The following is a 12758-nucleotide window of genomic DNA, read 5'->3' as shown; positions in this document are numbered from 1 at the left end:
CCTTACTGGCACCCCCACCGGGCTGGGCTAGGTAGCCTGGTGGACCTGGCTCTCTTTGATACTCCAGCACAACGACTGGTGGGCTAGAACCAGTTTGTCATTCCTCATCGGAGCCAATTGTTAGATTTTCAGAATTGTGCAAGCCAGTTATTAAACTGTTTGTAGCTTGAAATCAGCCATGGTAGGAATATTTATGCCACAAAAGTTGGCAGACACTACAAAGCAGAGCACCCCCACTACGTACACCAGAACTGGCTGTTAAACATTTACCAGCACACGACCGAACACAAATATTGGTTGCAGCATTTTGGGACATGTAAATAAAGAACCCCCAAGGGAAGGGGTAAAAGTGAGCTTTCTGCGGTGCTTCAAATGTTCTATACCTTGATCTGGGCGGTGGTTACACACAGATGTATATGTATGTAAAAATTCATTGAGCTGTGTATTAACAACTAGTGTACTTTATGCAATTTACTGCATGTATGTTTTCCTGAATGAAAATAAAATCCCAGGCCTACGCAAAGAGCTGTGGATTGATCCTGGATACCCCCTGCAGAGACCACACTTATCAAGATGCATGATGAGCCCCAGCCATGTTGATCTGCGCACAAACGAGGCAGCTCTGTTCAGCACATTATCTATTGCGCAGGAGGGCAAAGGTGGTCCAAGCAGCTGCTGACATCAGGAATCCGAATCCCTTTGAGTCTTTTCTTCATCACTGCTGCTGTCATCTCTCACCTACATTATTCCTGGCCCTGTGGCTAGAGATGGTGCTGTTTGCTGACGGGCAGCAGCACGACTCACTACTTGGCAGATCATTTTTTTCATTAAGTGGAGAGATGGATGGATATTTTCCCATACTTGGGCAGAAGTCTTAATCACTTGGATATTTTTACTGGAATCACTCAGCTTTACATTTCAAGGGAGATTTTCTCCACTTTAAAAGAAAATAGTACACAAAAGCTTCTGCTCCCCTCAGATGATCAGACTTGTAGAGAAAATGGAGAGGGAACATTTCTCAAAAGTGCACTCTCACCAGAGAGAAGACGCAACCTTTACTGAGTTTCTTCGTGAAATTGCCCTAGGTGGGAAGGCCCAGCTCCATATTTTATCTCTAGAATGCTGGCTGGCATTGATAACCTTTCTAACAATCCCCCTGCTTTCCCTGCCCCCTTCCCTTCAGCAACCCAGCTGAACAACTTGCTTGGGCAGCTGCTTTATTCTGGGAAGGAATGACAGGAACTTGCAGGCAGAACCTGTGATTTGGGAAGCGGGCACTACATGTGAGAGGGCACAGGGTCCTACCTGCAGGACTACAGGTAGTCTAGCTCTGGGACAGCCCTTCGTGGGGAAGCAGGGGCAGCCACCGTGGGATTTGAAGGGTGACCAAGGATAATTAGTTTGCAGAGTGTCGACATCATAGCCTCAAGAAATCACATAGTCGATTCCCTATATTCCTTCCAGGCTTAGAAATAACCCCTCAGATAAGCACGACTTAAGCCCAAAATGGCCAGAGTACAGTGTAGACAGATATTGTTAGGGGGGGTTTGTTTTAAGTAGGGCCATGGTAGTTCCTGGCAGTCCCACTTGGCCCCTCTTAGCTAGCGTCATGAAGCTCACACGTCCACTCACCCTCTTCCCATTTCTGCCCAAGCAGGGTGAGTAGGCCCTGGCAATGGTCTCACTGCCCCCTTCATTGTATTCATTGGGACCTTATGCAACCTGCCAGTTATGAGTCCAAGCCTGAATCCCATTCCTGCTAGAATAGGGTTATACTTCTCACCTGGCTTTTTCCACACTTTTTTTGATAGAAGCTACTTCTATCACACATAAACACAAACACACACACACACACACACACACACACACACACACACACACACGGCTGTCTGTGTCATGCCTTCCACATCCAACCAACCACCCAAGAACCGGTATTCCCAACCCCACCCCTTCCTCAACAGCATAGATGGCTGAGATCCCAGCATGTCTCCTGCCCAAATTATGACAACTCACTTAAGTCACAAAGAAGAGTCCTCAGATGCTCTTGGCAAATCCAACCAATGCTTGGCCCACATTTGATGCTGAAGGCCCAACCAGGGGCCCACCTCTACCTCTAATGTCCAAAGATGGGCCTGGCCTGCTCCTTCTGCCTGGGAGGGGTTACGCTAAACTCCTTCATCCCTGCTGATTCCTGACCTTCAAAGTCCTCCCCAGGGGTTGAGGTCATGTTTGGAGCTCAGGCCCAAGTCTCTTTCAAGAGAAACAATTGTCAGGTGCAACTTACCCACTCTTGTGCCAACAACCTCATGCCCTCATCAGGTCACCTGAGTGCACTAGAAACTGGTGCCTCTTGCCCTCTCAAATGGGCTGGGATGTGGGCAAAGGAAGGGAGGAAAAGAGACCTGGCAAAGGAGATCAGGTTGGTGGACGGGCCGCCATATTGGGTTGCCAATTTCCCCACATAAGCGGTGGGCACCAATAGGCAATAGGCACTTAACAGATTTTTGTTGAACACATATACGAATAAATGCATGAATGAATCCTAAAATATACAGGGAAAACATTCTTGGGCTTACAGAAATCTCTATCACCAGCCCAGTTTGCCTTCTCTACCTCTTTCTTTGTGTTCCCATCTTTCAGCTAAGTATCATTAAGTCCTTTTCTCTGAAGTGTAAAACTGAGTCCTTAAAAATTAAGAACCTTGCTTGTCATCATTTCAGGAAAGCAAAAACAAGTCCAAGAAGACCTTACATGACTCCTGACCCTCGGCAAATGCAACTCAAGCCGACTGAATCCCATTTACCTCATCTGAGAGTTACTTGCCACCAGAGTGTCATGGACAGACAGATGGCTGGGGCTGGAAAGATTCCCATCTGCCATTCTCATGGGGTTCCCAGCACCCCTCTGGCTTCAATTCCTTCAGCAGAAAACTCAAGACTCCACAATCCCAAACTCTCACCCATCAGGGGCCAAGTAGGCAACTCACAAGCGGGACAGGGTGACAGGCTGCATGGACCTAGCCTATCTCTGAGCTACAGACACCCCAACACAGAGCCCCTGGTGGAGTCACCAAGAGGAGTGTGAGCAAAGCCTATCCATATTCTTCCTGACTCAGTTACCAAGGTTCTTGGAGGTCCTGGGGGTCCCTCTCCCATTTCCCACAAGATCCGTATTGGACTCCCCAGATCTCACTGAAAGGGTGAAGGTTAAAACGTCCCGACCACGTACCTAGTCATTCCAGCAACTTGCCCAGCAGTCCTCCAGACCGTGTGCTCAGGAGCTGCGGGAGGAACAAGGTGAGAAGACAAGGCTGCTGGAGAAAGCCCTGGGCTCCGTAAGCTCCTGGCCAAGTTAACAGAGTTTCCAGACTAAGGCTGGAGGACCGACAAGCAAGGAAAGAAAGGAAAGGAGGCAGGACCAAAGTTAACCCCTTCTTTTTTCTTCTTAAATCAATCCAGATTCGCCTTCCGAGGGCTGCTTGAAACTGATCCCCGTGGCTCTGACTCGTCCTTTCTTAAAGACATAGTCTCCACTTTGGGGTGGGTGGGGGGTGGGTAGAGGAGAGAGGGAAATCTCACCTGGCCAAAATAGGTCCCAGAACAAAAGATTGGGGGAAGGCAACACGATCACAAAACCCCAAATGTCCCGTCCCTCCACTCTTGATTCAGACTCAGAGCTAGTGGTTTCTTTGACATTCTTTCAGAGCAGCCCACTCACGACCTCTTCTGGGTGACACAAGAGACCCTGTTAGAGACACAGGGCCCTGGTGGGGAGTTGGTCAGTTTCCCGGAACCGGCAGATTGGGGTTCAAAGCTGAGTGCAGAAACAGGAGGACAGGATGAGGAGCCCTGCCTCCACCACTTCTCCCTATGTCACCGAGAGCAAGTCACTTCCCTCTTTTCTCCTCCTGTTTCCTTTCTTGACATGTGAAAACATAATAATCACAACTCTGCTGAGCTCCTAGCTTGCTGCAGTCTCCTGTTACAACAGAAGGCAGCACCCTTGAGGACCTGGTATCTGATCCCATGCATGCTGTTCTGCTCTGGTTGCCAGATATTTACATGGATCAGAGCTGGGACTTTCTGCTGGGTTGGGTGGAGGTGGAATCTGGGTGTGAGCTTGTGAGTGGGTAGATGGGGAGCCATTTTGTGTGTGTCTCCGCAAGGAGGAGGAGGAACAGACCATCTCCCGGGTTCCCTACAAGGTGTGGGCAGCCCATCAGGATCTACCATTTGAGGGCACGGAAGGAGGCCGCGAGCACATCCCCATCTTCCCTTCACCCCCATATTTCTCATTTCCTTCTGTGGAAAAACCACCCAGGACATCGGCCTGGCAGGGCCTGGGGCCAGGCTCTGGCACTGGTGGCTCTGCTGTAGCTCTTCCTTACTGCGAGCTCCAGCTTCTCTTGCTCCCTGTAGCCACCTACCTCCTCTCCATGCTTGGGCTTCTGTTCCTTTTCATCCTGTCTGCAGAGCAGGGCATGGTCTCCAAGCTTCCCCCTCCTTCCTCATTGTCCCCAAAGAGCTGCACACAGTCCTGTTTCCTTTTGAGGGCATGACTCTTAGCTGTCTCTGCATTAGAATTTCCCAAAGAGCTTTGGAAAAAATGCTCCCAGTCGAGCCTCATGCCTGGAGTCAGATCCTGCTAGTCTGGGGGTGGGGTGGGGACTTGGCACTGCCATCGTGAAAGCTCTGCTGGTGATTTCAATGTGCAGTCAGAGGTGTGACCCACAGAGTTGAGGGTTTCTGCTGCTTACTACATCTGGGAATTAGAGCAAGGATGACCAGATAACAGCTATGGGGAAGGACAAAGGGTCAGCATCTCCCAAAGTTCTTCCAGAAGCCCCAGGCTCCCTCCCTGAGAAGGTTACAGCAACAGTTCACACCATAGTGCCAGGCATGCTGCCAAGGGCTTTGTGTGTTACCTCACTGAATCCTTACCACCATTATCATCTTAGGAAGTACTATTATCACCCTCATTTTACAGTTGAGGAAACTTAGGCATCAAGAGGTTGAGCAATTGGTCCGTGTGAATGTACAAGGGGCAGAGCTAGGATTTGAACCCAGACATACAGCTGTCAGCCATTATTTCACATCCCCCTGGGTGCAGTAGCATCAAGCCTGGTACTGTTCTCAGATGCTCCCCTTCTCCCTGGAAGTGCCCTCAATCCATACGTCGGGTCTGAAGATGCTCTGGGGTTGAAAAAGTAGTGTCACCTACTCATAAGTCTAACAGGAGAAACCTAACAGAGAACCATGGGAAGGGGAAGGGGGAAAAAGAGTTAGGGAGAGGGAGGGAGGCAAATCATGAGAGACTCTTGAATACAGAAAACAAACTGAGGGCTGAGGAGGGAGGAGGGAAGGGGAAGGGGGGTGATGGCCATGGAGGGGGCACTTGTGGGGAAGAGCACTGGGTGTTTTACGGAAACCAACTTGACAATAAACTATATATATAAAAGAAGATGTGGTTTATATATACAATGGAGTATTACATGGCAATGAGAAAGAATGAGATCTGGCCATTCGTAGCAAAGTTGATGGACCTCGAGGGAGTCTTGCTAAGTGAAATAAGTCAGGCGGAGGAAGACAGATACCATATGTTTGCACTCATAGGTCTAACACGAGAAATTTAACAGAGGACCATGGAAAGGAGAAGAGGGGGAAAGAATTAGGGAGAGGGAGGGAGGCAAATCATGAGAGACTCTTGAATACTGAAAACAAACTGAGGGCTGAGGAGGGAGGAGGGAAGGGGAAGGGGGGATTGTCATGGTGAGGGGCACTTGTGGGGAAGAGCACTGAGTGTTATATGGAAACCAACTTGACAATAAACTATAAATTTTAAAAAATTACTTATAATTTCCAAAAAAAAAGTAGTGTTACCTAGCATGTATTCAGGTGTCTTTTGTCTTGGGGGGGGGTCATTTGTATTTGAGGGAACTGCATTTGAGGGCTGACATTCACCTTCCAGGGAAGACAGAGAACTGCAGTGGTTATAAAATGGACTCTTGTCAGACATACCTGGATGCATGTTCCAGCTTGGCTACTTACTTGATGGTGACTGTAGAGACAAGGCTCCCTTCCTTGCTAGTCCTGGTCTTCTCATTTGTCAAGTGGAATGATCATACCCTGCTCCCATAGTCAGGGGGCTGCTGTGAAAGCATGTAGGTGAAGTGCCTGGCACAGAGGGGTGCTCAGTACACATGCTTCCCAAGTCTTCAGATCACCCACCATCAGAAGAACCTCCCAGGCCATGCCATGGACCCCTTTGGCAACCTGGTGCTGCCTTTGGACCCTTTCTTGGGAAAAAAAATGCTTAAATTTTTTTGATGTTTATTTTTGAGAGAGAGAGAGAGAGAGCGAGCAAGAGCAGAGAAGAGGGAGACGCAGAATCCAAAGCAGGCTCCAGGCTCCACACTGTCAGCACAGAGTCCGAACTCACAAGCCACAAGATCATGACCTGAGCTGGTTGGACTCTTAACCAACAGAGCCACCCAGGCACCCCAATGGATAAAAGTGCTTTTAAATGCATCCAATAAATTATGAAGGATTACAAAAGAAACTGATTACCATATGCTGAAATACAATTAATCTAGTCATATGTGCTTCTTGATTAACACATTCAATATAACAAGATCTGGCAGTGGGTCTAATGACTACCATAATTTAAAATTTTTTGAATATTTATTTTTTTTCCAGAGAGAGCGGGGGGAGAGAGAGAGAGAGACCACACAAGTCAGGGAAGGGCAGAGAGAGAGAAGGGGACACAGAATCTGAGGTAGGATCCAGGCTGTCAGCACAGAGGCCAGCGTCGGGCTTGAACCTACAAACCATGAGATCAGGGCCTAAGCCAAAGTCAGATGCTTAACTGACTGAGCCACCCAGGCACCCCTATGACTGTCACAACTTTGAGGTAGTGATGAGCATTAATGGTTTTTTCAGCTACGTGCAACAGGTGTGATGGGATATAAAAAGAGCTGTAGTTCCACTTGCGACACAGATGCCGCTAATAGCGCTGTGATTTATTGCTCTTGAGACAGATCTGCCTGCTCTTTAGGCTCATTAGCTGTGTGATCTAGGCCAACCTATTTAGCCTCTCTGTGTCTGTCTTTTTAGATGTAAAACCGGAGTTTTAGGTTTTAGGCTAGGAGGATGTGTGGAGTTAATGGGCATAGGTAAAGTGCTTAGATCCTCACCTAAGAGGGAACAGATGTTTTTTAAGTGTTAGCTCCTACTGTTTCCTACAAATGGGCTCCTATAGATTAGGGTGCAGATCCAACCCCCAGGGCAAAGCACCACCTCCAGCTAAGTTCCCCTACCATGCAAAGTAACTCCAACACCTCACATAATAACATGCCATTTGTATTCTTTGGAGACCTGGGATCTTTAAACGTTTCCTTTAAAATTCAGGCCAAGGCCAGGTCTTCTGAGGCCAAGAAGAGTGCTCCTTTTCAGGAATTGCCCTACCTTGGGCTTCACCTCAGGCAAGCCCCCAAGGCCTCTCCCTGTAGCCTCCCTCTGATTTCACTTCCTCTGATTTCAGCCCTCCTCCTCCAGCTTCCCCAGGCACTGCAGTCACTGGCTCTGCCATGCCCCTTGGCCCCCCATTTAAGAGTCTGGGGGTTGCCTACAAACTTCTAACAAGCTGAAGGGCAATTTGGAAAACTGCAGCCTCTCTAACTTATTGCAGCTGTCATGGGTCAGGGAGGGGGTTGGGGAGATCAAAGTCACCCTTTCACTGTGCAGATGTGGCAAGTGAGTTGGGCCGTCTCTCCTTCCACTCCTCACCCACCTCCCCAAATTTAGTCTGCTCTGCTGCTTGAGCCTTCCTAATCCATGCATCTGTTCCCGTTGCATGCCAAGAATGTCAACAGCCCAGGGAAAGCTTACTGTTCATGAGTCCAAGCTCCTTGAACACCACCCCACTCCACATTCTGCCAAGTCAGAGAGGAAGAAGTAGAGGCTGTGGTAGGGGCATGGAGCTGGCCAAGGTCTGATAGCCAGCGAGAGGGAGAACTGGCACTGAGACCCAGGTCAACGGGTCACAGAATTCGAGTTCTAGAAAGAAGTTTAGTTTAGTGCCATTCCCATTACATCACCTGCCTCTCAGATGATACCCCCCTCCAAATTCTATTGTTTCAGGTAACAACTGGAAATATTGTTTTTGTCAGAGCCCTAATTGCTATTTCCCCTTCTAGGTGCCTGTTTTGGAAAAAAACAGACAATACTCCATCTCCTTCTTCTGCTTCTCCCCAGGCTCCTAAAGGTAGTCTTCCAGCATCTGTCAGCCCAACTTTCTTCCTGATCTGTTGTAGGCATGGGCAGTCCCTGCTTGTTCACCAACCATGCTCCCCAATATTTCTACCGGCCTGGGCCCCAAATCAGTTTGCCAATCTCATGTTATTAGACCTCCCTGTTGCCTTGAATCTCCTAGAATATACCGGACTGTGTCTGCCTGCCCTCTCCTGCCCTAACATCTGGTATTGGGCCTGGCATGGAATGGACGTTCAGTCCTTACTACATGAGTGAATGATGAAAGAAGATGCTTGTGTTGCAAAGGACAAAGAGAGGAATAAGAAACAGAGAGCCCTGCCTTCCAGGAGCTTAGGATTTACTTATGAAGACAAGATATATGAAGTAATAGAAACATGTGAATAGAGAAAGAGGCCGCCACGCTTGACTTTCCCAGCAGACCAACAAGAGGCCTGGGGCACCGTGAACAGCTTGGAATACAAACGCTGTTGGGTGCAAGGGCACGGCAGGGCAGGTCATGGAGGCAGCGTCTAGGATGAAAGTGGGCATGAACCTAAATGCCATGCTATAATAGAGCTGGGGGAGTTAGGAAAAGCAGAAATGGTTTCCAGGAACCAGAGACACCAAGGTAGCAAAAGCAGGTTCAGAGTGGAAAACAAAGATTCTGGAAATGTGTCATTAAGGTCTAGTGTGTAGCTACAGAGCCTCGTTAGTAAACTGGAGGGCAAAGGAACCAGAGGCAGGAAGATAGGGGGTAGTTGAGAAGTATCCAAATGAGAATAGAAGCAGTGAGAAAGGAAACACAGAGCCGGGACAAAATGGCCCCCCAAAATGGAACCAATTCCATCTGGTGAGTGAGACGTGGGTGATATTGCCACTGAAATGGGCAAGTACTGGAGGGATGCAGGTGTATCTTTAGGTCTTCTTACTCCTCAAATCCATGTATTCACTCATCAAACATTTATTCGACCCCCACAACATAGCCCTCAACTCTGTGTGTGTGTGTGTGTGTGTGTGTGTGTGTCTACACATTCTAACCTTTAGGGAACATTCGAGGGTTCTCCGGCCCCTTCACCTTTAGGAAGCACAAGGAAGGACAAAAGAGTCTCCTACATCTTTGCTACTCAGAGTGTGCTCTGTGAACAAGCTGTATCTCTATTACATGGGAGCATGTTAGAAAATGAAGAATTTCAGATTCCACCTCAGACCTTCTGAAATAGAGTTTGGACATTGCTTCTTGAACTTTAACATACAAACCATCATCTAGGGGCACATAGGTGGCTCAGTTGGTTGAGTGTCTGACTCTAGATTTCAGCTGAGGTCATGATCTCATGGTTCGTGAGTTTAAGCCCCACATCAGGCTCTGTGCTGGTGGTGTGGAGACTGCTTGGGAATATGTCTTTCTCTCTCTCTCTCTCTCTCTCTCTCTCTCTCTCTCTCTCTCTCTCTCAAGTAAATAAATAAAAACTTACAAAATAAACCAGCAACTAGAGATCTTGTTTTCTATTCTGCCGGCCAATGGATCACACACTGAATAGCAAGGAACCAGGCCACAAAAAGGGCCAGTGCGCTGAGGACAGAGCTGCTCATGGGAGGGGCCAGGGGAAATTGACCCAGCTAAGATTGTAGGTTTACTTGTGGGGGCCCCTTCAAGTGGGTAGGGAAGTACGTTCCTAACCAGCCTCTCCCCAGGACCCCCAGAAAGCTGCTCAGTGCTGTCTCTGGTCTCGAACAAGGCCTGGTGGTTCCCACATAATGTAGCCCAACTGTAGACAGGGTAAGCAAACCGCATGGTGCTTCGGGTTCAGAGCCCCGCCTCTAAATCAAAAGTCCTCCGAGCAGCATGTTCTTTGAGGTCTTAGCATTGATGGTCTACAGCTGGCTAAAGAACTGAAGTTTTGGGGTCCCAGCCAACATGTCTTCCCATCAGAGACACAACTAGTGGAAGATAAGAGAGGACTGCCCTCGCTCGTGCTTTGTTTTGGACATAAGACTCACAGAGCAGCCATCAGGGACTGTGTTTTATCAGCTCACGTGTAGGCAGATTTCAATGAAGGCATATCAAATCTACAAGGAAATACAACAGGTAGTGAAAGTACGGGTGATTTTTATTTTCTTCTGTAATACTTTCCAGTTTGAACACAATTAACTTGTGTTAGTTAAAAAAAACGGTAATTAACAAAAGCTTTATTGCAAAAATCAAATCAGTACAAAGAAAATCATGGCAATATACAAATAAGCGCTGACTTTCGTGGTACAGTTGATTGAATGAGGATGTGAGAGGGATTTCCAAAGTGAGAGGCAAAGTGACAGGATGGAAAAGAGGTGTCTTAAAGATCGCCAAGCCTTTATTCTGAAGTTGGGTTGAGCCAAACTCAAAACCCAGATCTCCTGGAATGCAAAGCTGCTCAGCACTGGTCAGGCTCTAACTTGTGTGACTGTATTCATTTCTAGGTCAGAGAGTCTTAGAACTAGAAGAATCTGAGTGACTACAGGCCAACCATATCCTTACTTTTCCTTACAGGATGGAATCGAGACGCAGGTGGGTGAGGACACTTGAGGGCTCTGTACTTTGGCACAGGCTCCTCTCTCTGTCTCTATCGCCCTCCCCTCTGGCCCTGTGTGCCCGCCCACTGTGTGTCTGGCACTGTTGTAGGCACCTGAGACACATCAGTGACAAAAAGTCCCTGCCCTGGTGTGCTGTGATTGAGTCATATCATTTCTTCTTTCAGCAATTGAGTCATATCATTTATTCCTTCAGCAAAATTTCATGGATCACCTATGTGTAGGGCTCCATGTAAGGCATAGCTATTTTAAGTTTGGGGTAACTGTCTATTCACAGCTTTGACCTCCTCCATCCTCCCTCCTGTCAGTGCCTTGTGGACAGTGAATGTTTTCTAAATCAATGAATATGACATGGTCAAGGTCACACAGCAATCTTGAGACGGGGCTGGCACTGAAACCCTGGTACCTTGATAGCTAGAGCGCTTACTCCTGCCCTTCATTACAGTTGGCCCAAACCTTTGTAAGTTCCCTCACCTTGGGTCAGAAAGGTCAGAGAGGAGAGGTCAAGGGCTGGGTCACAGTCACCTAAGCAGAATTATTTTAGAAAAAGGAGACCCACCCTATCATGGACCCTCTCGGGGAAGGGTGGGTAAGTCGCCTGCTTCCAATAACTCTACTCAAAACCTTGGGGGAAGCAAGAAGAGTAACTTTCCTGTAGGATCCTGTTGGCTCCATCACTCTGCAGAAGGACTGATCTTTTTTTTTTCTTTTATAGTTTATCATCAAGTTGGTTTCCATATAACATTCAGTGCTCATCCCAACAAGTGTGATCATTTTTTAAATCTTTTTTTCCTTTAACGTTTATTTATATTTTTATTTATTTAGAGAAGGGGGGCGGACAGAGAGAGAGGAAGAGAGGGAATCCCAAGCAGGTTCTGTGCTATCACAAAGCCAAACGCAGGACTCGAACTGGTGAACCGTGAGATCATGACCTGAGCCGAAGTAGGACACTTAACTGACAGAGCCACCACAGTGCCTCGGGGAATGATCATGTTTAGGTACAAATCATTTCTGTGTTAAAACAAAGCCACCTCCGGGGCTGCAGGCTCAGAGACATTCCCCACCCACCCCAACGTCTGGACCCCAGATTTCCTCTGAGCCAGAAGCAGCACCTGCCTATAGCAGGAGTGGCTGCACTGCAGCGCCCTCTGCCGGGCGCCGGCAGCCCTGGCTGTTCTGTGGGGCGGGGGAGGAATGCGGCGAAGGGGTGGGGGAGGCTTCCAAGGAACCTCTTGTTCCGCAGGTGCTGGGGGACCAGCTGCACCCGCGCCAGTCACCCCCGCAGCCTCGCTGCCTCTGCACGCGCCTGGTGACGCACCAAGACGCCCGGAGCTGCTCTGCGAACGAAAAGCAGCCCCGGGCAGGCCCCCTACGGCATTGTGGAAGCTTCTGGAGCTGGAATCTTTACCAGTAACCTCAAATAGGGGTCATTTTGTTACACAGCCTTCACAGAATGGTAAACTGAGGATGAGAGAAAGGTGAAGTGAGGGCCAGGGTCAAGAAGCTAAGAAGCGCGGAAGGCACTAGGTTAACCAGTTATCTCTGACTCCAAAGTTCAAGGTGTGGTTTCCACAGCATCAAACTGCAGTGTCCTCCTAAGCAGCCGGCCTCCCCAACGACAACACACGCGTACACAGAAAGGGAAGGTTGGACCACATCACAGAGGACCTTAAAAGTCAAGCACTGTAATACACACCAGCTATTTGGAAAATTAAAGAAAAGTTATAAATGGCATTTAAGAAGAAAGTAAGGTGGGTGTTGGGCTTGACTCCATAATCATGTTTTATTATGGAGTAGAGGACATGATCAGAGCTTTGAGTTCGGAAGAGGCACCTAAAGGAAAAACAGATCAGAGAAATAGACCTAAGGTAGTTCAGTAGCAATCAGTAGGGTCTAAGTCAGAATAATGAGAATGGGGGAAAAAGAGAAACAGGTCTAAGAGTG

Source organism: Suricata suricatta, chromosome X, assembly GCF_006229205.1.
Source record: "Suricata suricatta isolate VVHF042 chromosome X, meerkat_22Aug2017_6uvM2_HiC, whole genome shotgun sequence".
Taxonomy (NCBI): Eukaryota; Metazoa; Chordata; class Mammalia; order Carnivora; family Herpestidae; genus Suricata; species Suricata suricatta.
This window is presented reverse-complemented; position numbering follows the sequence as displayed.